Source organism: Pollicipes pollicipes, unplaced genomic scaffold (genome assembly GCF_011947565.3).
Source record: "Pollicipes pollicipes isolate AB1234 unplaced genomic scaffold, Ppol_2.1 Scaffold_4740;HRSCAF=5597_pilon_pilon_pilon, whole genome shotgun sequence".
Lineage (NCBI taxonomy): Eukaryota > Metazoa > Arthropoda > Thecostraca > Pollicipedomorpha > Pollicipedidae > Pollicipes > Pollicipes pollicipes.
Genome location: NW_023596545.1, coordinates 40,060,605 through 40,088,312, shown reverse-complemented (window position 1 = coordinate 40,088,312; position 27,708 = coordinate 40,060,605).

Genomic DNA, 27,708 nt, shown 5'->3' with positions numbered 1-27,708 from the left:
TGATCGACGATGATCGACCAGTCCAGATCGACGACGTCTGGGGCAGGTCAGGTCAGTCAGCTAGGCAGGTCACAAAATCGGTTTTCAAACTTTGACATAGGTCACTACTGCAATCTGTGAGGCAATGTTGAGGTCTCCCGACGCGGGCTTTCTGCTATTCGTTTAAGTTTTTGTGTTATTTCCATGTGGGGAGGGCAGCATGAGACAGCAAATCCATCAGTTCCGATCACAGTCCACCACAAACACACTCTTGCGCAAAAGGTTTCTTAGTTTGTTGCAAACGGGTCAAACAACCACACCGCAAAGCAGGGGTTGCAACATAACACAACAGAGAATCTAGCGTCCGGAGCCTCTCGAGGTGCAGGTAAAAGAACATGCCACCGCAAGGCAGCGATTGCACACAACGCAGCAGGGAATCTAGATATGGAGGATTCCAAGCTTTCAGCTGAAACTACATTTCCATGGTACACTTGTGCTTCTGGATCACATCGTATGTACAGAACTTAACATCCTTCCAGGGACGCCGGCACAGTGCAGACTTCTCCTTCAGTGCCGCTAGGCAGTCTGCCATTCCTGGGTACTTCAGAGAACCGAAATGGCTTCATGCGCCTCTGTATAGCCTCCTTTTCTCTTTCAGTCCACAGCACGCCCCTCTTTTGGCTTTGGCCTTCTTCATTAATCCTTGGCCCCCTGGGTGGTCCGTTTTCTGCTTCAGCTTGGGGATCGGAAGCCATCTCTTTAGCGTTCTTCCCCCATCTCCACTCCCATGTCGTCAGGGGCAATAATGCTAGCGCTGTCGTTTATGTCGACACTGGGAGCGGAACCACCTCGACGACCATCGTAACTGCTGGGGTCAGGTCATAGGGTCTTCCCTGGAATCCGCCGATCCCTTTGGCCATCGCGAGTAGTAGTATTTTACTCACTTTGGCAGCATGCACCGTCTTTTCGGAAGTCTATAGATAATGCCTGGACCCGTATGTCATGGCCCATAAAGCGGGCCACGATATCCATTTCAATCTCGCTCAGTTGCAGCAGCTGCAGCATAGTAGCCACATGCTTTCTGTACTTCGTGACTGTGATGTTGTTGACACGTGCCCTCCGCGCGAATGTCCGCGCGCAGTCGCTGCCTCTGAGCGTGCTCGCAACTGGGGGCTGCGCTGTTGAAGAAAATGTGTGGACAGTCGAGAGGGATCCCAACGTCTTCCTCGCTGCGATCAGCTGATTCAAGCGCCCCTCGCATTGTGGCTGTCAGCATGATGGGCACATCGCCTCCTTTTTTGCTCCGAACCACTACTCTCCCAGCGAATGGCATAGCTCTCGCTCTAAGGGAGACAGGTGCTGAGGACATCTTCATTGCGAGTTTGGTCCTTTCAGTGTATGATCTGACCGTATGCCTTGACGCTTCTCCCGGCCTTCGCCGGTTAAACAAAATGATGATGCCAACGCAGTCTCCGACAATTTAACATAGTTCTTGATAGAGCGTTCCTCTTCCAACAGCCGCTGCTGAGCGCTGCACCAATCATCCCGCACCTCCTTCGTTACACTCTGAACATCCGCATTGGGGAAGGTCGACGGGCTTATTCCACTTCCTTTCCTAGAGAGTGGTAAGCGCACGAGAAGACACGTGTAGCTTCCAATCTCGTTGGTAGAGCAGGAGGAATCGTCCGCAGCCGTCCTCGGGTGTGGCGTCTTCGTTGGTGATCCCGCGCGTTTTCAGTATGCGCGCGCATTCGCTGAGGCCATAACCAAGCTTGAGAGCAAGCGATAGGCTATGATAGTTGCCCTCCTTCCCACCCGGCCATGTTCTTGACCGCGCCTACCACTTCCATGAACTTCGCGGGGTGAATAAACACGTCTAGACCTGATCCTGGGCTTGATGCATTCAGCTCCAGCAACAGTCGTCCTAGCTGCCGCATTGTGTTCTCTGATGTGGCATGTTAGTGGCGCTCGTGGCCCAATCTTGTGTATAGACGGGCCCGAACTCCATGATAAAGGATCATGCCTGCAGTGACGAAATACCATCGTCTCGCATCTTCCCATCAGGTTTTCTAAACCAGCCGCGGCATCTCTGTGGCAAGGCAGCAAGGATCTTCCCTGGACTGGACTCGGCCCCCAGAGGCAGTTTTCCCATGGGCGTGGCACCGATGCCGAAAGAGGCCGCGTCTAGAAAAGACACCGTGGAAATTTCCCACATGGCAGCATATCTTTCACGTTGAAATTCATATCTGGGGTGGACGCCTCTTGGGGACGATCGTTCCTCGCCCATCTCGGAAAACAGCAGTTATGTTTGAAGTTGCCTTTATGAATGATACCTTCCAGAGTGATTCTCCTCTCCCTTGATCCTTTTGGAAAGGCGAGCGCGTCAAGTACGTCGGGTTCTCGTTATGCTTCCGGAAAAGATGGCGTGCAAATTTTGTGTGCAGGGTATCCACAATAGGTGCAAAACGTTCCGCTTTAGGGATGGCTTTCTTGCTTTAGGAGATTTTTCAACAGAGACACTGTGTTCGCCGGAAGCCCTACTGCTGTCTTGGCCACTACCTGGGCCTCATCCTGGTCCTCGTCCTCGTTCTCGTCTTTGGCTTCCTCCATATCCTGGTTCTCGTCCATATCCTGGACTTGCCCTTGTCCTCGTCCTCGTCCATGTCCTGGTCCTCGTCCTCGTCCGTGTCCGTGCTGGCCGTGGGTCGGGAAGGTACGTACGATCTTCATCTTCATCGTCATCAGGAATGAGGCCAGAAGCATCATTATCATGATCTGCGGACAGACCGATCGCCATTGGTTACCTAATGACGAGTCTTAAGCAAAAACGAAAACAAAAACCAGTACGTCGGAAAGAAGGATCGTTCGAGTTACTCAACGATGCGCTACAGTGGCAGACCTATCGGAGTTGCGATTCTTATGCCGAGGGGACCGAGACACAATGAGCGGTGGTCAGAGGCGAACCAGGGTACTTTGGGCTCCGAAGCCAACGCCTTGGCCAACTAAGCCACCATGGCCAAGTGGCTGTTTAACCAAGGGGACATCGATTCATGGGCGTCGGTCTACTGACCCGCTCGGTGCTAGGGTACGGGCAAGTGATGGTTGGCCACAGTACTCTGTGATGCCTACTACATGGGATCACGTTGGTGCGTGTGTCATGCGTATGTTCAAATTCTATGAACAGTTTCTTTCATGGACGGAACAAAAATGTTCGTGATGACTGGTATCTTGGCAAGTACAAAAGAACCACTTTATATCCAACTAAAAACAAGCAAAAAACAATGAAGACACACAAGCTGCAAAACGTTACGAAACAAAACAATGAGCAAATTTCCCGCGCAGAGCAGTGGGATTTGCAGCAATGACAGACAGTCAATGCCATGACACATTATTTGTTGGTGGTATTACCACTGATCAGTTTTAAACCCAAAACAGAGCACAATCACCTTGGTTGCTACACCTACTTTAAAGGGCTCTGTGCGATCTGATTGCTCTCAGCTTATGCTGCTGCTCACGCTTCACTCAAGCTTAAGAAAACATTTTTTTAACCATGCACCAACCTTTCTCAAAATATGACCGGATAGGCTCAGAGGCACTCTTTCTCTCGAAACCCATGTAGGAACTCTGAAATAAGTAGAAAAACGTGAGAATGCACGCCAATAGGCAAGCAGAAGACAACTAGTGACCAGGAGTGGCACACGGAAAAAACTTAGGGGGCCCTGGAGTGGCCAGAACGGGCCTAAGCCTTAAGAATAGTCACAGAATTTTGTATTTGTAAAATCAAGCAAAGAAACGTTGGCTGTTATTCTATACGACCATTTCTCATGCGCGAGGGAGGAAAGAAAGCATTTAGGAGACCCTGGAGTCACCCTGGAGACCCGTTTCATTACATTTCATGACGCTATTTTATCGTACAAATACCCTCGCCTAACGATCATAACACATCAGCATGGAGACGTCAGGGATGGTTGCTAGCATCGCCGAAAAGCACGCTTTCCCAGGGCACGCTCATAGGTATAGACAGCTCACGTGTCTTTGGTTGCACCACTGCAAGACATGGGTAAGAGAACCGGGGATGAATAGGGGCAGGGGCTAAAAACCTGCATGTTTCTGAAATTTAGCGTGGTCCTTGAGCGTCACTGCAAAAATAGTCCATTGACTACCATCTTTTGCTTGGTTGGTAATGGGCCTCTGGGCGCATGGGTCGTAGGGTTTTCAACGGCACGCACATTGGTCATGGGTTTTGTCGAGGTCTTTGGAGAAAAGGGGATCGGAGAGCCCGTTTGTCTCCCATCTCGGCACCGCCCATGCTCATTTTCAGGTAAGTATGACAATGTATATATCGGTTTATTCATGCCCTGAACAGCTATGCCAAGAAACCCACAGACGAAGCACTCAAGTCATTCAGTCTTTCATTGAATGTCTTAAAAATCGGCTCACGGCTGTTCAACGAAACGCAATGCACGAGTGTCATTCACTGGGGCCTACCAACAAGGATCATTGTTAGCTCGATGAGATTGGGACACTGTGCTCTTACCTGAAGCCACTAACTTCACCAGTAAAACATGCCATCTTTGCTAGTGGCATGCTGAATAACTTCAAACGGTTATGATTTATGCCTGTAACAGTGAGCACGAGCATTTGTAAAACACAACACATGTTGGTTGCCTTCTGACTGTACCAAACAGGAGAGAGAAACATAGTTAACCGCGCGTATAGGAAACCAGACGTACGGGGTTCGATATGCTGCCTGGTCCAGCCTTCCTGCCACGGCAGACGCCATAAACGGGAAGAGAAGGCTGACACTGAATTGGGATTGCCTACATCACAAGTCGGTGGGGAGCTAAGTCGTCCACCGGTAAAGGAAACCAACCCCCTGCAAAACACGTAATCCAGACATATGCGAGACGCGCGTCAAAGATTACCAAAGATCAATCACGCAAAACCCGTCAACCCTGTTCACGTGTCTGTTCACACATAAAATGCATGAATACGATGTCATCAAGTCTATGTACCAAAATCTATCAGTTCCTGGAGTGCCACCTTTTTGGCTGCCATGCTTTCTTCCATGAATGTGAATGTCACTTTCCATCACAAGCCAGCATTACATCACTTGGTCAAGGGACGTTGTTAGAAGCGAACATTATTCATTGCGGGTCTCCAAATCGCAAGGGCAAATAATACAGATTAAGAGGAATGGCAAATGAATGGCTTTCTTAAAGATGGGTAGGAGACGGTAATAAAATGATGAGACGAATCCCACATTGCTTGTACTTGCTAAGTATTGTGTGTCGCGTATACCCTGAACCCACCACCAAATAGCGTCATGTTGTTTTCATGCCAATCAGACCCACTGACCCTAGTGTTTAGAGCCAGTACACCGGTTATGTCATATCGGTAAACACCTGACCAGCCCGAACGAAAGCCAAAGGCTTACTAAGTATGAAACAGAAGGCGTTTTAAAATGTTTCACTCGATCAACCCGCGCGCTTGCGTATGAAACGGAAGGCGTTTTAAAATGTTTTACTCGTTCAGCCCGCGCGCTTGCTAAGCAGTCTAGGCCGTTTATCTTACAATTTTGTAAATTGACATGCGGAAAGAATGACCATTCAAAGCATCAATAATTATCGGCAAGGTGGTGAAATACTTGCATCTGGCTGTCGAAATTTCATAACTGCTAATGCGTGCTAAGGATGAACCAAAAACACCCAAGATTAAATGTACATCATTCTTCAACTTTTGAACAGCCACTTTTGAACAGCACACCGGAACCGCCGATCAAAGGCCTGTTTGGGGGGGTATAAGGTCTAAAGAACTGACTGTAGGTCACGTAAGAATCGCGGCCGCAGGGTCGTGACTTAAAATACTACTCAGAGGTCCCCTTGCATCGTTTTAGGATCACCCTCCCCCCCCCCCCCCCCCCTGAGACAATCGGTCCGAGACCACGAACACAGAACAGTCGGCTCCATGTCCGTCTGAGCCCTTGAGACCATTTCCCAAGCAGAAACAAGGCCGGGGCTCGCGATTTGTAATGTTCGGGGTCCCTGGTACAATGAAGGGCTTCTGTGTCGGTTAGGGGCCACCGTCTCGAACTGTGGCGGCAAGTGCCCCGAGTCAGAGCGATTTTGAGGGGGCCCAAAGAGGGGCCGCGAAGGGTCTCTCGAGACCAAATAAGGACCAAAGACTAATATAAGAGACCAAATAAAATATAAGATTAGAAGAGTCCGAAGGGCTGGCTGTAGGTCACATTAAGGACCCCCGCTCGTAGGGCCGTGATCTCAAATGTCAGTAAATGATCTTTGGCACGATGGAGACCCCTGAGACAGAGAAAATCCTCTATTTCGGTCAGAGATCGCAAACAACGAGCAGTCAGCTCCGTGTTGGTCTGATCTTAATAAGAAAAAACATGTCTTCAATAACAAATGGGTCATATGAGGTGATTTGGGGGGGGGGATTTTATTATCAGGGTGTCCTCTGTCAATCCTGTGCCCCCCCCCCCCTTACGAAACCTCTGGCTGCGCCCCCTGCTGCTCTCTATTGGTCAAAGGTACACGTCAAGCTTTTAGTTTGTGATTTATCTAACAGTGGACATATTTTCGTCTGATTTGCTACTTTCTTTGCAGGCTACGCCCTGATTTAGCTGCTTTCCAGCACTACCACAAATCACTACAGTCCACACATTATGGTAGGTTAAACTATGTTTTGCCTGCAATTGAGAACATAGAGGGTGGAAAGCATATGCAATATGCACATTTTCAAAAGATTAATGAGTTGGGCCAGGCACCTGGTGTATTCTGTGGTTATCTCATGGAAACTGAAGTAAAAACAAAAGAATTGCACCTCCAGGTTACAAAAGACTGCTACATCAAGCAGCTGTGGAAGGGTCCAAGGAATGCATTGGTCGAAAAGTTGAGTTTTGATGTTTTATTAAAACTGACACATCATTCTGACATGACGTGGTGTGGAGCAGGCAGGAAAAGCTAGTTGCTCCCCATGACGTGGAGGGCCACAAGCAGATTAGTCTGCAGATCACTATGCTTTTGGGCCATGCTGGTCAAAGTTGCATTCATTCTGAAGTGATCAAGCACGCATTAATTGCAGTTTCCAAAAAGCATGGCTGTTCACATCTCGTGTGTTGATCTGCTGGTCGAAAGGCTTTAAGGTTTCCTGCCATCACTACTCGATATCAGGGTTCACGTTTCCTATTCCGTTAGGGAGGGGGGGGGTCTAAGGCCCCCCCCTCCGAAATCAAGCTACAGCTGTCAACTAAGGAATGAAATGGCGCCAATTCAGAGAGGAAATTGGTTTGTTGATGATCTTTGGGTTAGACTTCATCATTTCACAAGTTTTGGCAACCCCCCCTACTCACTTTATGTACCTACGCCCCCACTCAGTGCATGCGGTAAGGTGAGAATGGTGCACCCCATTGAGGGGCAAATGGGAACATGAGGTGAAAAGCACGCTGATGCCCCCCCCCCCCTTCCCGTCGACAATTACATGGGATTGCAAACGCTAAGACGGCCACACAACACCAAGTTGGAAGAATTTGCATTACCCCACATAACGCTGCGCACCTCATGCTTGCCCCTTCCTCCTTCATATCTACAGAGGTTTCAACGGTTTAAAACTGCCGCACCGCCCAGTTCAAGTGGAAGAATTTCCCTTGTCACTGATACTGCGGTGCACCCGAGTACGAGAAACTTCATGCACTTAAAAAACAAAGCTTCCAGTACAGAACATCATGCAGTTATCAGCACTTACCATATCGTTGCCAGCCCACAGGAACACCACTAAGTACCACGCAGTAATATCTCACGTCCCTTGATCGCGTGACAAGACGCCACAGAGCGACGCGACACCTCCACGGCATTCCAACACGCGGCCAAGGTCTGCTGCCATAACAATCAGTAGTGATGGGTACTACGCATGTGCCCCGCCAAACTATATGATTGTTAATGTTTGGCCATTATTAAACGTCTTAAGGCATATAAAAATAACTATTGTTTATCATTTAGTTACTTCAGTCAATTCTGTCTTGTGAAATCAACAGTACATGGTGCGTTCAAGGTGACAACAAGATTAGCACATCTCTATTCCAAGATGACGTCACACATTTCATTCGAAAGGCGAGAAACTTCTCCGGCGGATTTGTGTAAGTCAACCTAAGTCACGTGACTATGAAACATACACTTGGCGGACAAACCTACCATGTCGGGACCTCTAAGGGATTGATACCAGACCAATATCTGGACGAAATTAGCGTTTCCAATGGTTTGCAAAATGAGGACCGATTTTCGGCCCCCACCTTGAAAACGGTCCTCACCTTGCGTGAGTGTAGCGGACGTCGGTCCCCCCACTTAGGGGGTTTACAAACACACACACACACACACACACACACACACACACACACACACACACACACACACACATGTATATATATACATATAATATTATATATATATATATATATATATATATATAATATATATATACATCTCTCTCTCTCTCTCTCTCTCTCTCTCTCTCTCTCGCTCTCTCTCTCTCTCTCTCTCTCTCTCTCTCTCTCTCTCTCTCTCTCTCTCTCTCTCTCTCTCTCTCTCTCCTCTCTATATATATATATAGGTGTGGTGTGTGTGTGTGTGTGTTGTGTGTGTGCGTGTGTGTGCCCCCGCTGGTCACACACGTACATAGAAGACGTCACGTAGGTCAACTTCACGATTTATATAATTGTCAAAATCGTTTCCATTATAGATATTCTTTTATTCTATAAAAGTGTGCTGGCAATGAGAAACTTGTCGCACAGATCTACGTGCTTTCAGCACAAACGTCCACTGCAAGTTGTGATGAGAGTTATTGACGTTATGATGAATCCCTGTTCCCTTTCGATCAATCATGCAGTGAATCCAAGAGAAATTACGGGCAGCGGAAGTTATCCCAAGTTGACGAGGGAAATGGCCATTTTTAGGAATTCAGTTTCTAGTCAACGGCCGTACGTCAACGGTCAGTCGTACCCCTAATAGGGCCAATGTCCAATTTTCCCGAAGTTGGAGACTCAGTCTTCCCTCCCCCTCCCCCGGTTCACGCACCCTGGGGAAAAAAAAAATAAAAACCAGTGGGACAAAAGAGTTGATGGATCAGCTTGCAAACCGGGGCCTGGGTGTTACTATTGTTTGGGCACGCACCCAGTCAATGGTTGATGTGCACGCTGACGGAATGCATAAGAGGCTTAGACACGCTCTCGCAGGTTCTGCGAGATGTTTCATGAATGACAAGAAAACGTTTGCCACCGGCTAATTCATGCCTCGCTATCATAATTAACCTGGCGGTGATTTCATGTTCGTATCTTAATGGAGAATGCATAATTAATAACGATGGATTAATGGATAATGGAGGATAAGCGCTTAATAGAGAGGGATAAATTATGTTATAATCTGATCTTGATGAAATGGAGCATAACGGGCTCAGGTTGACCTGCAACCCGGGTTTCCGAACCGACCCTAGCTTCCGGCGCAGAGGTGGGGGGGGGGGGGGGGGGGGGCGCATAACTAGCCAGACTGAGGTGCCTCACACAGCACCGCGACCTGACTGTAAGTGGACGCGTCATGCATCAAATACCATCAATATAGACATCAGTGGAAATACAGAACCTACCATAATGTACACTGCCACCAAAACTAGGTTCACCTTCTAAATAAATGATCTCATAGGTTGTGTCCTTTCATTGTAGGAGCTGCGTAGCCGCACAGACGTGGCACTGACAACGACTGTATTCTCCACACATGAAACGCACTTTAAGCAGACCGGTGGTCCGATCGACGTGCATACAGCACCGCCCAGAGGCTAGCGCAACGGCGTAGTGCGATCAGTGGGCCGCATTCAGTACCGCAGCTGCTTACTAAACGGACTTTCTGGTTTTCAATGTGGTTGTACTGTATGGCTTAAAGTCAAAGGCAAGTCACCTGCAGGCTGCAGCCAGTCTGATTGACTGCGCACATCAACCACAGCTACCTGCACATGGGCCCACAGCGTGATTTGTACTTTGACTGTGCACATCAACCGCAGCTACTTGCGCATGGGCCCACAGCGTGATTTGTACTTTGACTGTGCACATCAACCACAGCTACCTGCACATGGGCCCACAGCGTGATTTGTACTCATGTGGCTTCTGGTAGCACAAGGGGTGCACAGGCAGTGAGCTGGGCAAGTCGCACACAGAAATGCAACTTCCTATAATGTGACTATCTAGACCACAGCACAGGCTTGAACTTAACTAACCTAACCTAATACAGCTTCAGATACAAGCACAGGCATGATCCGCGAGATCAATGGGTTGTTCACTGTGTAACAACTACCAGCACATGGGCTCACTGGCTCACAGCACATTTTGTACTCATGTGGCCTCTGGCACGAGGGGTGGGCACCGGTAGTGAGCTGGACAAGTTGCACATAGTGCAACAGTCACAATGCAACTTCCTACAAAGTGACTAAATCCCAGCATGGATTACACTCACATATTCCACAAACCTGCTTTCTATGGTTACCAGGCACTTATTTACGAGCACTTCACATACATCAGTGCCTCAAAAACACGCGGGCTCAGGCGACTGCGTGAGGGGCAATACATCTCGCCCCACACACTGAAGAGACGCTCAAAGGGGCCGCTGGAGGCTAGAATGGCCAGCCAGAGCTTTGCACACTCGAGCAGCAGGGGCTTGCAGATCTTCTGGTGGCTCCAGTACACCAGGGCTCCGCCTCTAGCTTCTGGAGAGCACCTGGGCTCGCGGATGTAATCATCTAGCTCCATCTTCACCCTGTCCTCCAGGGAGGGAGGGCGGTTGTCGACGACCTCGTCGTCCTCCGCGAAGATGTCGAAGAAACTGAAACCACCAAGTGATATCAACTAAGGTTTCGTTATTTGGCTTTTTTGTTTTGTTAAAGATTTCATCCGAATGTTTTTGAACGGATGTATTTGTGGGACCAGAGCTGACGCTAAGCTTTGCTTGTTGTGTGACCCCCGACACCTACCATCCAATCGTACAATTCCAGGTCAACGGCAGAATTCTGTGTCGTAAGTTTAACGTACCGGAATGCTCGGCACGGTCCGTCCTGCCCTCTGATGTCTCCTTACGTTTAGCACGGCCGCTCCCACCGGCCACCGGCCATACACGTCAAGGCGAAATAGCGAGCGCCTAAAGCGACTCGAACCAACCCGTTCCTCCAGGCCTGTTGACAACATTTGCTGAGCGTTAAAAAGCGTTTGGCAACATAAGATGTGCGGGCAGTTCCCCGAAATAAGGGTAAACCTCGCCTTGACTGATGGCCACGACCCACAGCCTACAAGCTATCACAGTTTTCTTTCCGACACAAGATCAATTGTGGGGAAGTTAGCTAATTTAACAAACAAATTATACTTTGGAGGAAAATACCACCGTCAAAATCTGCATCCGTTTCCCTCGTCCCATTTCAACGACTTTGCAACGATGGCGTGTAACTCAGACATTGCCTAAAACTGCGTTTATACCCGCAGAAAACAGGGTATGTCGCTAATATATCATTCAATCACACTGTTTTGCAAAACGTGGTACATCATGCGGAGAGTTATGTGTGTACCAGAACCATCCGCCATTATTTTGCCAACATGCAGGTCTCCGAATACGGGCATGTACTCTAAAATAAGCAGATATGTGAGATGTCACCACTCATTGGGACGGCAGTTCATGAGACCGGATCATTTGTGATATTAATTTTGCAGAAAGAAGGCTTGGTGAATTTCTATATAGCCAAAATGAAGTATTAAAGACAGAAGCGCTTTGCATAAGCTAAATGTCTTTTGTCTTGTGATATATATGTTGTGTCGCATATCAAATCGCAGCAAATGATACGATGAGGCTGACCATATTATCCATAGGCACTTTGAGCTTACGAACGCGATATAGAAAGGGAAATACCGGTTGTGTATATCATCCCATTCACCTGCCTTCCACCATATTTCGCGAATCTTTGCTCATTCATTCGCCCCCACCAACGTGTCGCACCGCCCTTCCTAATCCGAGAGTCGGGCCGCGTGACCCTTCGGGTGCCGCCCCCTCCACAGGGGACGTCTTCCGTACTGACCGAACGACTGAAAACGACTAAATCCGACGGTCAACACTGCGCCTCCAGCGATTAGAACGACCAAATCGACAGCGAATTAGTTAACTAGGCAGTCTCGGAATACCTGACCCTACGCAACTACTTCACACACAGTACATCGCATGGGGTTTGTTAAAGAGACTATTCCACATTTGTAGGGCGTTGTGAACTGAAATAGCCATCTTGAGGAGCTTTTGATGCAGTTCACGGTCATATCTTTTTTAAGACCCAAAACGTTCTGGTTCCTGAGTTTGAAAGGCCGCAAAAGTGCAAAAAGGTATATTTGGAGCCTATTTTAAAGTTGCCTACGCCATGACGACGTTATAGAAACGTCAAACGATCGCCGTGATGTTACAGGCTATTTTCTGCTTATGGTCAAAACAGCATGGCCGCTGGTACGTTCGCAAAAGCGATCATGCCGCACGTATGATACAATGCGCGGGAGATGATTGGCTGTTAGCAAGATTTCGCCACTGAATGTCGCGAACGTAAGTGTGAGCACTTTCAGGTTGTGTGGCACTCGTCGTGAACGGGTCATTTTTCTTTTTTCTAGGCCACATATCAATGTTATAAAAAAGAACACCACTGTCTGTAAAAAGTGCGGCACCCAAAAAACGGGCACTCTCCCGAAAGCTATAAAAAAGTAGGTGCGACGGCAAATCTGTCTTGTTTCCTCTGCTGGCGTTTTTTTTTTATTTCTTCTTCTTCTAACATATCTCTTACGGACAGCTCGGTTGGCACCTTGTGTACGGGAGCACAGAACATTGCACGGGTTTCTGAGCTAGCAAGGCATAATGAAATTAGGGAAACTACACAATAGTTTTAAATATATATTTCACTAAATATTTCCCACATATGGTGCCACAAATTGAAATATTGAATAAAAACTTGTGCTCTACGAGCAGAACCTCTAGAGCAGCATCGCCATGAACCTCCGCTAGAACTTTGTATTGAAGGGAGGTCGCGGTGAAATCCGGTGTTATGACTGAAAATCTGTGCAAAAATTGCGAGAAAACCTGCAATTTGACAGGCCCGCGAGCTGTGCAAATGCGAGATCACACTTGTTTGACAAAAGGGTGTGATTCGGGGGGCTCGAAATGTGTGTGATCAATGGTGGTGTGTGCCAGTGGCTTGTATTGATCCTGATGTGATGGGGAGTATGCGTGTGAGGTTTGTACTTCCCAGAGAGAACATTGCTTTGGTATTCTAAGTCTACTGACTCCCAACAAAATACGATACATTGATACCCGCCGCTACCTTTGTGTTTGTGTTTGAACGTGCCAAAGAAATGCTGGCAAGCTAAGAGAAACACTAGCACTTATGTTGCAGGGGCGTACAAAGACAAGATGGTACTTCATTATGATCTTGCCAAAATTTTGAGCCTACTGAGGTGTTACAGCATGTAATCAATCTATTGCATGCCAAATCAACAATTTATTTTTTCAGTAAGGGCTGGTGTGTGCAGCTCATTGATGGACATGCTCAGTATAGGCTCACATTATATGGCTTTGCAAAATTGTATTTTCATAAATAATTCTGAAAATATTGAACTGTATTACTACTGATGCACATTGTACTGTCTCCACACATTTTGTGTGCAGGCGAGCACTGCTCGTGAGTCATCAATGTCATAGTCACTGCAGCTTGCGTTAGATGCTGAGTGCTGAGAGAGGTGGAAAAGTATTGCTGTTAGTGTCTTGGATAGCACTTAATAATATTTTCATAATGAACCCTGTGTGCGCTGACAGCTTCGTCACTTCCTTGCATTTTGTCCATCCAGTCGTAACTAACTTCGTGTCATCTCACCAGATGTAGATTTATCCCCTTATTTTTCAGTAAAGCAGCCTAATGGCTACAGTATGTTGCATGGCTGTGGAAGTAGAAGATGTGTTTGCATCTTTCTCACCTACGTTTTTTAGATTCCCAAAACAGACTGAGCAAGTGATGCCAATTATTGGATGTCTGCTTTGCTGAAAGGGATTTGTATTTTGTATGATGTGCTTTTGGTCAATCATATGTCAGATGGAGAGTCAATACAAGAGAGCACACTCGACCCACCTCTTCATGATGGAATTTATTACGAAAGCAAAATGGATTGCAGTACAAAAAAGCATTGTTGTTCTTTATGTCATGCCACGGCACAGCACTGAGGTAGTGCCACAAGGAAGCAGTGGGCCTGTGCGGTTACACAATGTACCACATTGGTCGACTACTCTGTGTCAAGCCTATGAAGCAGCAGCTGATAATGTATGAATGACTAGTAACAACTAATTTAACAATGCCAAAGGACTGTCTACAGCATGAATGTCACTACACCACAATGGTTATATCGGGGTTAACTATTAACTGCATAAATAATCCTAAGCAAGAAAAAAAAATTCATGGTAGCCCAACCTTACCATTTGTACAATAGCAATGGCATTGTATCCAAGTCTTACGTGTTCTATCTGCTCGCGCTCCTTTCAGTCAGACAGACACGAGCGCTGCGAGACGGTAGCTGCCTTAACACGCGAGGCGAGCAGGCGGCGCCGACCCCGGCGGGCGGCGCCCCAGGCAGTACACCGCCGGTCGGGACAACGGCGTACCGAGGTACAGCAACACTGGCGTCGCGAGCAGGGGCGGACTCAGGCGCACGCCAGTAACATCACGATACACAATGCTTGGGCAATCAAGTTATGGCAACGTTACAAATTTGTTAAGTTTCAGGCATTCAGGCATCAGGCAATAGGCATCACGAATCACGCTTCATTCAAACAAGCAAGAGAGTTGAAGCAAACAAGCATCACACATCGCGCATCAAGTATACATGCAAACGATTTTAATATAACAGGCATCGCATATCACGCATCATGCATCACTTCCACACGTAAACGACTTTAAGCTAGCACCCACCACACATAAAGGCACATATCTCGTTCCCATAATAGGCCATGGTGAGCCCTATACGTTAATATTTGGTTGCCGACTTCTTATCATTTTATGGTTATTTAATCTTTTTAATTTTTTTTTAGATTCACGTGTTTGGCCAAAAAATGGTCAACGAAGAGGTTATTTCCTGTTTTATTTTTAGCGCCTCGCAGTTATTCATTATATTTAAAACGAATAGGGCGCATGGACTCCAAGATGTAGACTATGTCCCTGCCATGTGTTTCATCCAGTTGACACTTGATCTTGTAAACCACGCTATTTGCGTGTAAACCCTTGAAAACCAGACTCGCATAAATGACATCTATTGCCACTCGGGCACTTAGGCTTCGAGATGGGAGATTTCACCAGGACTTTATTAGCTTATCGCCGTTCTTCCGAGCTATGCGTAGGCACAGTTTTGTCTTCTTAATAACGTGTTTGGTTTTCCGAAGCAAATGCTGATCTTCGTACCGTATCGTTTAGCATCCGACGTCCGATAGAACGTGTTGCCGGGTCCTACCATCCATCCCCCGACGCCCTCGAGACTTTTTTTTTACTTCATCCGATATTTTACCTAAAAGTCGCGAAGAATGCCATCGCCTAACAGAAACCCAAATTTTATGGCCTTTCCTTCTTTTTTACCGCTTAATAAGTTGTTTAAAGCCCTATGGAGCATGGCACGAATTATGTTGTGCTTAGTGGAAACTAGATGCGTGGATTCGCAACGCAGACTTACATCAGATTTCGTGGGCTTAATGAAGAGATTCGTTTCGAACGTTGTGCAGTTGTTCCTCCTTTCCACTGTCACCTGTGTATCCATTAATGGGACCCCCTTGCTGCCCCCTGTATGCTCCATTGTAACAGCTAGATTTGGATGCTGGTTATTCTTGAACTCTAAAAGCTGTTCAAGGGCACGCTGTCCGTGTGTCCACACTCCATCTATATCTCGTTTTCCCCGGCTTTTCTGCGAGGAATAAGCCCATTACTACTGTCTTATCTTTGTCATTCACCTGATAATTCAAAATCACAAATGGCAGTCACCGTGCTTTCTTTTGAAGAGCTTCCCAATGCCCGCCATTGCCAAACGAAAGACAGCACTATACACCATATTGTCAAAACTGGTGGATGTCATCCATATATTTTCAACACTCTAGCTTTAGTCCTATTACTTAAACAAACTCCACCAGTAGGATGGGACGCGTGAGACGTAGGCGTGGCTTCGTAACCGGTGTTCTTTTCTCAGACACGTATAGTCTACTATGTCATGTCATTCACTCTTTACGCTAGACGGGCCGACCTTTAAAGAGGGCGCAGCAGATTGCCATGGAACATCGCGTGCGTGAAAAGACAAGCGTGATGCGTTGATCACGCCGCTATGACAACGTGCGCCCCTGTGAGGCAGACTGCGTCTTCACGGCGGGGGGGGGGATTGCACCATTTTTCGTCGGAACCGACAACAAACGGCGAGAAAAACTACCACACTTAGCTGCCCCAAACAATAACAAAACGAAAACCTACGCTATTGCTTGCTGAAAACATAACGAAGCATCCACATAACAGCATGCGTCAGGCCATTTGGGAAGCGGACCAAATCATAGCTTCAGAACATTTGGCGGCATGACCTCTTTGCCCCCCCCCCCCCCCCCCCCCCCCCTCCTTTGCATTCCCCTTGCGTGGATGTGAGTTTAGACATGTGATGCATTCGCGCCCAAATTTTCTGTTACCTTTGATACTTCCGTGATGCCACATATACCTACACTTAGTTTTGATAACTTCGCAGTTAATTTTCAGACCGTAATTGGGATTTTACCCTCAAGATCACGCATGTCAAGACCGGTTTATAACTGGATCAGCTCGTGACGGTGGCCATAACCCAAATGTGACCGACCAGAGCATCTGGACACCGACCCCGCCCATGTCCGCCACTCCCTGTTTTCGAAAACGCTCACACAGGAGGCGTCCGCCCGACATGACCTTGCCAAGGCCATGAGTCGGTCCAGATTGGTATAAAAGGGAAAGTGTTTGGATTCTTGGCACCAGTTAACACCTGACCATCCAGTCGCACACGCACCACCCTCCGCCAGAATGAAGGTCTTCATTGTTGCCGCCCTCCTGGCCGTCGCTGCCGCCAGCGACGCCCCGTCTGCCTACCGGGCTACGTCTGCCTACCACGCCCCCACCACCTACCACGCCCCTGCCGCCTACAAGGAGCCCGAGTTCGAGCCCTCGCCGTACGCCTTCGACTACTCGGTCAGCGACTACGAGTCGGGCTCCAAGTTCGCCGCCAACGAGAACAGCGACGGCAAGCAGACGTCCGGCTACTACACAGTGGCCCTGCCCGACGGCCGCGTCCAGACGGTCAAATACACAGTCGACGACTACGCTGGCTACAACGCTGAGGTCACGTACGAGGGCGAGGCCCAGTACCCCGAGGAGCCCGAGTACAGGGCTGCCCCTGCTCCCGCCTACAAGGCCGCTCCCGTCTACAAGCCCGCTCCCGTGTACCAGGAGCCCGAGCAGGAGCCCATCTACGCCTACCGTCCCGTCCAGAAGTACAGCAACTAAGACCTGCGCTTTGTGATATTGCTCTGCTTGTTTTGGAAAATATTTATTATGTAATTGGGTCACATGTTGAATCAGTTCCATGCCGTGCGAGATGACGAGTATATCTGCAACACAAACATATCTGCCTGTTTTTTTGTTTTGTTCCTGTCCGGAACAAGAAGCATCATCGTGCTTAATTACGAGCAGGTGCGTTTGGGAACAAAGTGATAATTCACATTTTTGGCTGTCGCTTTTAAGCTGATGTGATGACAGGTGCTCACAGACACCAAGACACACGGCAGTCTCCAGGAAGACAAATAATGCATTAGGGATGTGCAGTACCGGACACCGTTCATGAACTCGTGCATTGTTATCAGTATTGGTATGCTGGAAACCATCCACATGGTGACTATTAAAGTTTCAGGTCGAGGCCACTTTCACGTTACATACGGCTGCAGTGCACATGGGCGCGCGCAACAGGTATGCAATAGAATGCTAAAGGTAATGGTACAACAAAGTCATACGATCAATGGTGAAAGAGCTGAAACAGATCTACCAGTGCACTATGGTGAGAAGTCAGTGGTCAGTGGTGAAAAATTACATCACGTATGGCGGTCTTAAACATGCTCAGTGTTGCGACATCACACATGTACGAAGACATGCGGTTCCAGGCAGCTGCAGATCGATGCGAAAACATCCTTTGTTTGGCGGTTAGTCGTTGTCTGCGCAGGTGCAGACTACCTCTTTCCGGGGCGCACGTTTGACGGATGGAAACTGCGGTGCATGACACTAAAAACGCGCGGACCTCGTGAGGCGCACCTACCTGCTTCAGCGACTGATACACTTTCATCACGCCGCGGCGCGCCACCATGGCTTCGATCCTTGGCCATCCAAGGGAATTTAGAGCCGCAGTTATATGGTAGTATTTTTTGGAACCGGTAATTTGTCTTGCAGCAAAGTTAAATGTTTTTGTTTTAAATCTTGTGCAGATGATCCTTGGCTGTCAAATCAAACACGCACAGGCAACACGTGATATTAGGGGACACGTACAACTGAATGATAAATTGAGAAGATCTGAAGTGAACTAATGACAAAATTGGCACAGAGAAACGATTGTGCCATTGCGTTTTTGGCAACACCCGAGACATGGTAGACCCATGACAGACCTGAGTCAAATATGACGCCGATAATTTTGGTGCTACTTCAGGCATGCACAGTTGAACCGTTTATTTAAAAGTGGGCGTCAGATGACTTTTTAAAATTTGCGTTGACTCAACGAGCATAGAAACAGTTCTTGTTTCGTTCATATGAAGAGAATTGGCACTGAACTAGTTCTGAAGTTCACGCATGGTACGTTCCAGTCTGGTTTTGACGTTGGCGAGATCCGGTCCGTCGGGGGGGGGGGGGCGCAGTCCACGTGCAAGGAGATGAGGCGACCATGAGTCAAGGATCCATATAGATCGTTCGTAAGCGAAGTAAAATTGAACCGATGATCGAGCACTGAGATACACCGCATGACGTGGGGAGAATGAACCGTCCTCCATGCATCGCTTACCTCCGACCACTCAAATAGCTCCTAAACCATCCCATGTCGGGAAAGCCATGCCAGGACAGCTTGGTGAGGAGGACGTCGTGGTCGACGCTATCGAACGCTTCTGACAAATCGATGGTCGCTGCCGACGATATAAGACCGTCGTCGGTGTTGGTGACCAGGCGTTCGACTGCGGCGCGCACAGCATCCTCGGTCGAGTGGCGTGGCCTATAGGCATGCTGGGATGAATGCAGCAGCGCTGTTGCATTCAAATATTCCGTTAGCTGTGTGCAAACTACCTTTTCTAAGGTCTTAGAGAGAAAACTGAGTAGAGGCATGGGCCTATTTGGGTAGAGGCATGGACCTATTATTGGACGGTAGAGCCGGAACACCTGGCTTCGCAACTGCTACAACACGTGCCGTCTTTCAGCGACCTGGAGAAATTTTGGGTCGCGAGAGAAAAGTCGATGTGTTTGAAAAGATGAGGACTGACGATTGAAAGGCATTCCCGTTCAGCCTGGAGTGGGGCCTCATCCAGGCCCACCGCCTGCGATGTACCCATACGCTGAACGCACCGCGACAGCTTTGGTGGCGTCGCAGGTCAAGCCAGCGACGCAGACGGTGGGCGGTGTGGGGGCTCTTGGAGCCGGCGTTTGCTGCACTCCACAGGTCGGCTGCGATGCGGGACCCCACGGCAGCAAAGCGGCTGTTGAGCTTGCCCGCCGTCACCTCGGCCTCCTCGGGGCTCACTGCAGACCCGCCCTCGGCCGGCGTCGAAGCTGCCATGGCGAGCCTCTTGAAGATAGGCCAGAAGCCGCGGCCGTCACCGCGGGCCATCTCGCCGCAAAAGAAACTCGCGCATTGCTGTAATTAGGCGGCTCTCGGCCTGATCGCGAAGTTGCGTAAGGTCGGCCCTGCTCTCTGATGTGCGCAGACACAACCAGGTGTCCTGCACCCTCTCTCGCTCGGACATGACCTCTCACGAGGCCAGGTCGTCGGTCAACCAGGGGTAGTGCCGTTTGGAGGCACGTGTTCTTTTAACGGGGCAGCAGCGATTCATCGCAGCATTCCACAGCCATGAATTACCGCAGGCACGCGTTGTAGTCAGTGGCGCCGCCCCACCCGGCTCCAGTCAGATGGCAAAAGTTTGAGACAGATGACACTCCAGTCTGTGCGTCTCCACCTGCGAAGAGCACGCCACTGCGGGTTCCTCCGGACACGACCCAGATGTACGCTCACGACAGGCTGATGATTGCTAATGACGTCAGGCAAGATGTTGACGTCAGGTGTGCGGTCACGCTGGTTGTTGACGATGTGATCCAGCGCTGATGGAGTTGGGTGAAGGTAAGTCGAGCTGTCCACCAGCTCTACCAGCTCGCTGGTGATGTCAGAGTAGCGGAGTATGTAAGGCGAGTTGGTGTCCAACGCGTTTACGTTCACGTTACCGAGGAGAAAGACGGGTTTGCTTGCGCCGACGGATTCTGGGAGCTGCTACTGTAGCTGCTCCAGGCTAGGCGTCACCGGGCTAGTGGGGGGGGGGGGGGGGGGGGGGGGTCGGTAGATGATGGCCACCATGGTAGGCCGGCCGCCTTGCCATTAAGACGAGATCCACAGGGGTCCGTCTGCCGGCATGGCGAGTTGGTTGAGCTGTAATTCAGCAAGGTGCAAGATAGCAACGCCACCCCTCGTCCGGCACCGCGGTCGCGTCTAGCCGGGAAGCACCAGAAGCGCGCCCAGACCTGAGATGTAAACCACGTCTCTGACAGGCAGAGCACGTCCAGTTTATGGTGGCTCAGGGGCATGCTAATTTTATTAAAGTTGCTGTTTAGCGCACGGACGTTCAAGTCCGATCTCAAGCTGGGCGACGGGCGCTGCAGTGGGTCGAGTGACGTCACCCCGCCTCTGCCTACCGGCGGTGCCACGGGCACGCTCAGGAGGTGTGGGCAGCACTTGCACGAGGGCGCGGCCGTATGCTAGGCAGAGATGGCGTCCAAGTGGCGGTGAAATCGTACTGCGACGCCGTCAGTCCGCGTCGCTGTCGATGCGATGTCGTCGCTGCTGCACGCGCTGTCCGGCGCGGGTGCCCCGTCGTCTCCCTCATCCAGTCTGAGACGTCCTCTTCTCCGCCGCTGTGCGGCATCTGAAATGGATGCACTCCATGAACGGCACGTCCGCCCCGCTGCTCCAGGGCCTGGTGCCGCCTCTGTGCAGCAGCCAGGCCGGCTGTAGCCGTTCGCCTTGACCTGGCAGCGACTGGTAGAAAGAAGTAGACTGTGGGCGGACGCTGATTGGTGGAACCCCATTGTTGTACCTCTTCTTAAGGCGGTAGAGGGCTGAGACCCGGGTCGTGACACCGGGCATATGGCGACTGAGGGCATCGAGATGGCAGCCTCAAAAACAAGTCACTGATATGAGCCACGGAGGTAAAAGCCGCGGCGTCAGAAGTCGCTCACTAGATTCCGTACCTCAATGGCCCGGTTCCTGCACACTCGCAGTTCTCTCTGTCACTCAGGACCGCGGCAAACATTGCAAACAAACCGAGATATCGGATTTTGCGACCGCCGTACTGAGGCGGAAGAAGCCGAATCCATACTGTAAGAACGTCCCATATAAATAACGACCGTGCACATTTTTGCCATAAAAGAAATGACGGTTGTAGGTTCGGAAACATAAATTTTGTCGCGTGGCACAAATGGTGCGCGTAGGCATTTGCAGAAGAAGTGCTCAAGGTGATATTCTTCTGCTGTAGACAACACAACTCCTCTTTTTAGCAAGTGTCCTCAATACGCCATGGTTTGGTTACGTCATCCTATATTGCACAACATCGATAAAGCTAATTGGTGGCCTTGATGTCTTGGAATCGTGCTAACGGGCGCCAAATATGAACCACTCGACCATTATATCTCTCTCGGCCTTGATTGCTGCAAAGCTTGTAGAATGGCAGCATTTGAATGGCGTTATTGTCACGTTTTGGATGCGCATGTGAGCTTAAAATACACTCCCCGAAATACTCTCATCATTTTTGCGAATCCATAGCCCAGAAACTAGAAGAGCTTAGTGTTTAAGAGGAACAAGGCTGTAAACTGCACGAAAAGGTCTTCGAAATGGCTATTCATCTCCAAAATTTCATGCAAATGCGGAACCGTCTCTTCAACTATAGGTAACGATTTATGACTTTCTCCAAGGTAAGTAATTGCGGGTGTTAATTCTTGAAGTCTGAGTTTTGCGGAGTAGCATCAATGTCGTCCATATATACTGGCAGTGGGCGTATATGTCTAAGCACTCATATCAGCAGGGATTTTTGCCTCACCACAAATGTCATGGACGCCGTTTGTTCGCGGCTTGAAAATGGCTGCTGTTTGGTGCAACACACAAACAGAACAAGATTAAAACATTTACATTGCCAATGTATTTAGTGTTCCACAACTTCGAGCAATGGTGCGTTTAAACCAGTCACTCAATAAATATATCTGAAAACAGAGTAACATCAAAAAGCACAGAGTTTAGTTGCTGTACTTCCGGACAGGACGGTAAGCGTAGATGGGCTCCTGCTCGGGCTCCTGGTACACGGGAGCGGGCTTGTAGACGGGAGCGGCCTTGTAGACGGGAGCAGGGGCGGCCTTGTACTCGGGCTCCTCGGGATACTGGGCCTCGCCCTCGTACGTGACCTCAGCGTTGTAGCCAGCGTAGTCGTCGACCGTGTACTTGACCGTCTGGACGCGGCCGTCGGGCAGGGCCACCGTGTAGTAGCCGGACGTCTGCTTGCCGTCGCTGTTCTCATTGGCGGCGAACTTGGAGCCCGACTCGTAGTCGCTGACCGAGTAGTCGAAGGCGTACGGCGAGGGCTCGAATTCGGGCTCCTTGTAGGCAGCGGGGGCGTGATAGGCAGACGGAGCCCGGTAGCCAGACGGGGCGTCGGTGGCGACAGCGACGGCCAGAAGGGCGGCAACAATGAAGACCTTCATTCTGGCGGTGGGTGGTGTGTGTGCGACTGGATGGTCAGCTGTTGAGTGATGCCGAGACGCCGAACACTTTCGTTTTTATGCGGGTTTGGAGCGGCGCACGACCTTGGAGAGATCGGGGCTGCTGGCTGTCTTCTGTTCGAGTTTTCTCGGAAACAATGCCCTCGGGCTCAGAGAGAAACTGGGATACTCGAGGTCTCACACGTGGGCGGGGCCATTGTCCTGTGGGAGAGGTCTGCCACATTTGGGTTATGGGCCAAGTTACGGGCACACCTCGCCGTTTGTTTACCGGCTGTTGTAAATATGTTATCATCACCATGCCTCAGGTCACTTAAAAAGAAATGTTGGATGACCTTTTCTTGCGATACAACAAAGAGATCACATGGTAATGCTCACAGTTCTCAGAAGTGGACAATCGAAACATGGCTAGAAGTTCTTTAACACGCGTTCGCTAGAATGAAATAACATTCCCGGATTCTGCAGCAAGTCGGCAAGGCTAGGTAGGCCTCTAACTTTTAGAGCGTAAGTGGAGCGCCACCATGCGTACATCGAATTATGTTGCACCTTGGCAGAGATTCATTGCCTTACGGGGTACAGGGGAGGGAGAGCAAAGACAACAACAGATTACACTAAAATATTTTTTTCAGTTTTGAACTGGTTGGTAGTGATTGGCATCCTAGACCAAGGTCCATGGACAAATATGGAGGGACTAAGACAGCACGGAAATGCAAAGCTCCGAGCAGGCCTTGCTATGGTTTGTAAGGGTTTTTCTCGTCTTTATGGCACTCGCCTGGCTGGTGTTTTTCGCTTTCACCGGGATGGCTTTGACCTCACCGTTATCGGACGAGGTGACCTCAAAGAATCACGGGATCTCGAGAAAGCTAAAAAACGGTATAGCCACGCGGCAAGGAGTTACAAGCGACTTCCGCATGACCCGATCAGTGTTGCGTCATTATCGTCCGTGCAAGTCACTTTTGATGGGCCTAAATTCCACAAATGTGTGATTGCTACACTGGAGCAATCCGTATTCAAAACTGCACGGGTTATTGCAGGGAATGCAGTGTTGTATAGGATTGCACATTGAACTAATGTTTATATCCTGTCAAGTGTCAATTCAGGCGTTACAGGCCAAGCCTGATATGCAATAACGCTTGTTGCAAGATTTAATGGTTCGAAGATAAACCAAAGGGCGATAGTGTGTGCAAAATTACATAAACTGGGCTACTGAAAGCTGAAACAACAAGCATGCAGTGGGTTATAGCCGGTTTATAAAAATTCATGCACTTTCTTGTCCTTTTCCCGTGTAAATATCAAAAGAGCGCATTAGAAACACTTTTGTGCTACAGAGGATCATGTAGATCCGCCAGCACTTGACTGTTTACAGTGGTATATGCAGCAAATGTTCATCCACTATTCCGATAAAATACCAACATGACACATGGGTGTAGTGATTGTTTGGGAACGGTGGGGCAACGTTATGGTTGGGTTCAAGCGAGGACAACAGATGGCGGACAAGTATTTTGTCTGTTCAGAAACGCAACGGTACCAGGGAAGAGCAACGCGTGCTACCGACCTGCTCGCTCTGTATCCAGTGGCCTGTCACCGCGCACCACATCGCGTTCTCGTCCTCTCGTGAGGCACGTCTACACGGTCTGTTGTGATACATGCTACAGCCGTGCATATGGGCGTTCTTAATATTAACAAGAATATTAAGCTGTTCACGCTCACGACATTGTCTAATGAACATATCCATGTCTGGTTTAAGCAAATACTTCTGCCGTGCCACGTTTAGAGGCTCACTGGTTGATACCTTATGATTTGGGGATGCAACCTGTTCCCAGTTCTTCATCGCCAAGCTCCGACCATTAAGATACCAACATGTGAGTTCACAGATAAGTGTGTTGTAGACGGCTATTAAGAACGCCTGTGCGTTTAGATGAGAGTAAGAAGTTGACTCAGATGAGTTGACACCTAAAGAGCGCCGATTTCCCCGCGCAGCATTGGAGCCTTTGGATATCATTACATTGCAGTTATTGGCACGCATCAATTTGCTGCCGGAATACCGGCCTTAACAACAGGGCACAGAGGGACTGAGCTGTGAGAAAAGTTGTCTTCTGTGAGGTGGCCCGTTTGAGATTCGGCCGTAGGGTGGTGGGAGAGTCCTGCGGTTGTTACATGCTGGCCACCAGGGGGAGTGTCGTACGATGGCGTTTGCTTGGTCGCATGTACGGTGGCCGCCAGCAGATAAGCTTGAGATGTGACGAGAGGATGAATTAGGCTCAAAGCAGGGGTGTCCATTTTAGTATACTATTGAGAGGGGGGGGGGACGAACCGAAGGCCCGACAACTGACCCCCAATTTTTTCTCATCGTATTTGGCCCACTTTTTTAATCATACGCAATGGTTGGTTTTATTATTTGCATAATTCACAAAAGTATTCAACTTAAGCAGTATAGAAGTCATTGCATGGCTGGATCCAGGGAGCAGGCACTGGACACACATGTCTCTTCTGATCGGCACGTGAAGGCGCCCCCTTAGAAGCCACCTGAGGGCGCCGGCGGCGCTTTTCTATGGCGGTCATGGGAGGCGGCACGCATTTTGGTTGTGGAGGTCGGGACGGGGTAAAACATGAAGGGCTTAGGTAATCCGCACATTCCTTGCTTTTCACTTTGGCTCCACAAACCATTGCGTGTCTTATGGCGAGAGGTATGTGAAGTTTATTGCACCGTTTACCCGCTCAGGTGATACAATTTGTATTTTTCGGTGAGAGCAGCCACGACTTTTTATTATGAGACTGGTACGAGACGCCACTGCGCAGAAAGATCAAAGAAGGTAGTCATTGCCTTATGATCATCGTTTACCCACGTTTTTGTAGTGTTCCAGCCAAAAACATGGAGGGGGGGGGGGGGCAGGGCCCTCACCAAAGAGTAAAAATCGACACCCGTGCTCTTAAGGCTCCTACACACCCATGGGTGTGATCAGCAGGTTCATTGGACTGCGTTAACATTTATTATTGTTGTCTAATGGGCGGTCGTGTGCTTGATCATAGTTGGTACTTACTCGAAACACCCTGAAACATCGGTCACATCTACCACAGCGGTCACGCTTGAAATAGTCCGGGGTTCCCTTGCGACATGGAACTTGCCGCATATTTTGTGTTATGACAATGTAAGGTGCTTTACTTGTCCTCGCGCTTAAGACTGGTTATGCATGAAATGGTACTGGGAATATGATATCATCTCCGCTGTCACCGAAAAGCAATGACCTAGCTAAGCGCTTTGTGCGTACGCTTCAACACCTGTATCGCGTTTATTTAGGAGCTGTGAAGGTGGCCCGGCTTCTGTTCCAGTGTCGGGGCACACCTCACGCCATCGTTAATTGGTCGTCGACCGACCTCTTCGTCGGTCGGCCGTCGCGCAACCAGCAGGACTTATTCAGACCGGACATGACTCATGCCAAAGGAACACGACAGCATATCAGGAGCGGTATGGGGATCAGGGGATTAACCCATGTTCGTAGAAGCGCGTGATGCATCGTGGGTCACGTCTGTGGGTACACCAGAGGGCGGGGGCAGACGGGCGGAATTGGCTACCTGTTGTAATGCTGGAAGTGATAAGTATCAAGGTGACAGCAATGTTGATTGATTTAAATTTGGTCGTTTAGTGGGCGGCGGGGGGGGGGGGGGGCAGTGCATAGATGGCATTCGTATAAAAGGTACTGGGGATGCGGCTCGACTCTGGACGTGTCGGTATCATGATAGTTCGTGCTGCAATGACGTATTTGGCCGCGTACCTGCCCTCGGCGACGTTTCTAGCAGCGCCTGCCATGCCCGCGCTGTAGTTGTAACAGCCTCCCTTCCTGGCAAACCTGAACGCGCACGGGCCGCTTGCGCTCGGTTGTTACCTCCAGCCGCGCCTGGTAGCAGTGTCCGAGCGTTATGACGCTGGTGCTCAACTGTTGTTTGGTTAAGTCGAGCATTCTGATGACGGGTTTATGGAGATAATGTTGAGATGCATATAACGTGTACTATTTGGCCTCGAAAATGCGTTTTTGGTTCTGTGGAAGAAACTGGTGCAGGTGTGGTATGATTGGTGATCTATGACGTCAGCGGCGACGTCGTAGGTTATGGATTCCGATTGTTCACCCCTGGCTGAAGTGTGGGCCGGGGGCAGAGCTCTTTAGCTGCCATAAGGCCACTTATTCACCTAACGGCATCTGCTCTTAGCAAGTCAGACAGCTCCTGCACATTTCGTGGCGCAGTGTCAAATTTAGTTGCGATTGTTTTTAGGGGATGGTGGGTCCTGGATCTGCCCATGAACCATGTCCTCTACTCGATTACCCCAACATCAGTTTCTTATTGTTTTTTGTTTTTCATTGTTTGGGTTTTTGGTGAGTGGGTTGAACTCTTGATGGTCTTCTATGGGGACTTGGCTCCCAATCTTGTGTTTTTGTTTTAACGTTCAGCCTATTCGTTGTTGTCAGAACGTTAGTACTACTGCAAATACTACGAGTGACCGAACTGCGGCGGTCTTTGTTTCATGCAGTATTTTTTTTCTGATGGAAAACATATTTTTCATTCTTCATTTTGCTGCAACATTACTTCTACTACAAAACACGAATCCACAACCTTAATGCTACGAACATATATATAGAT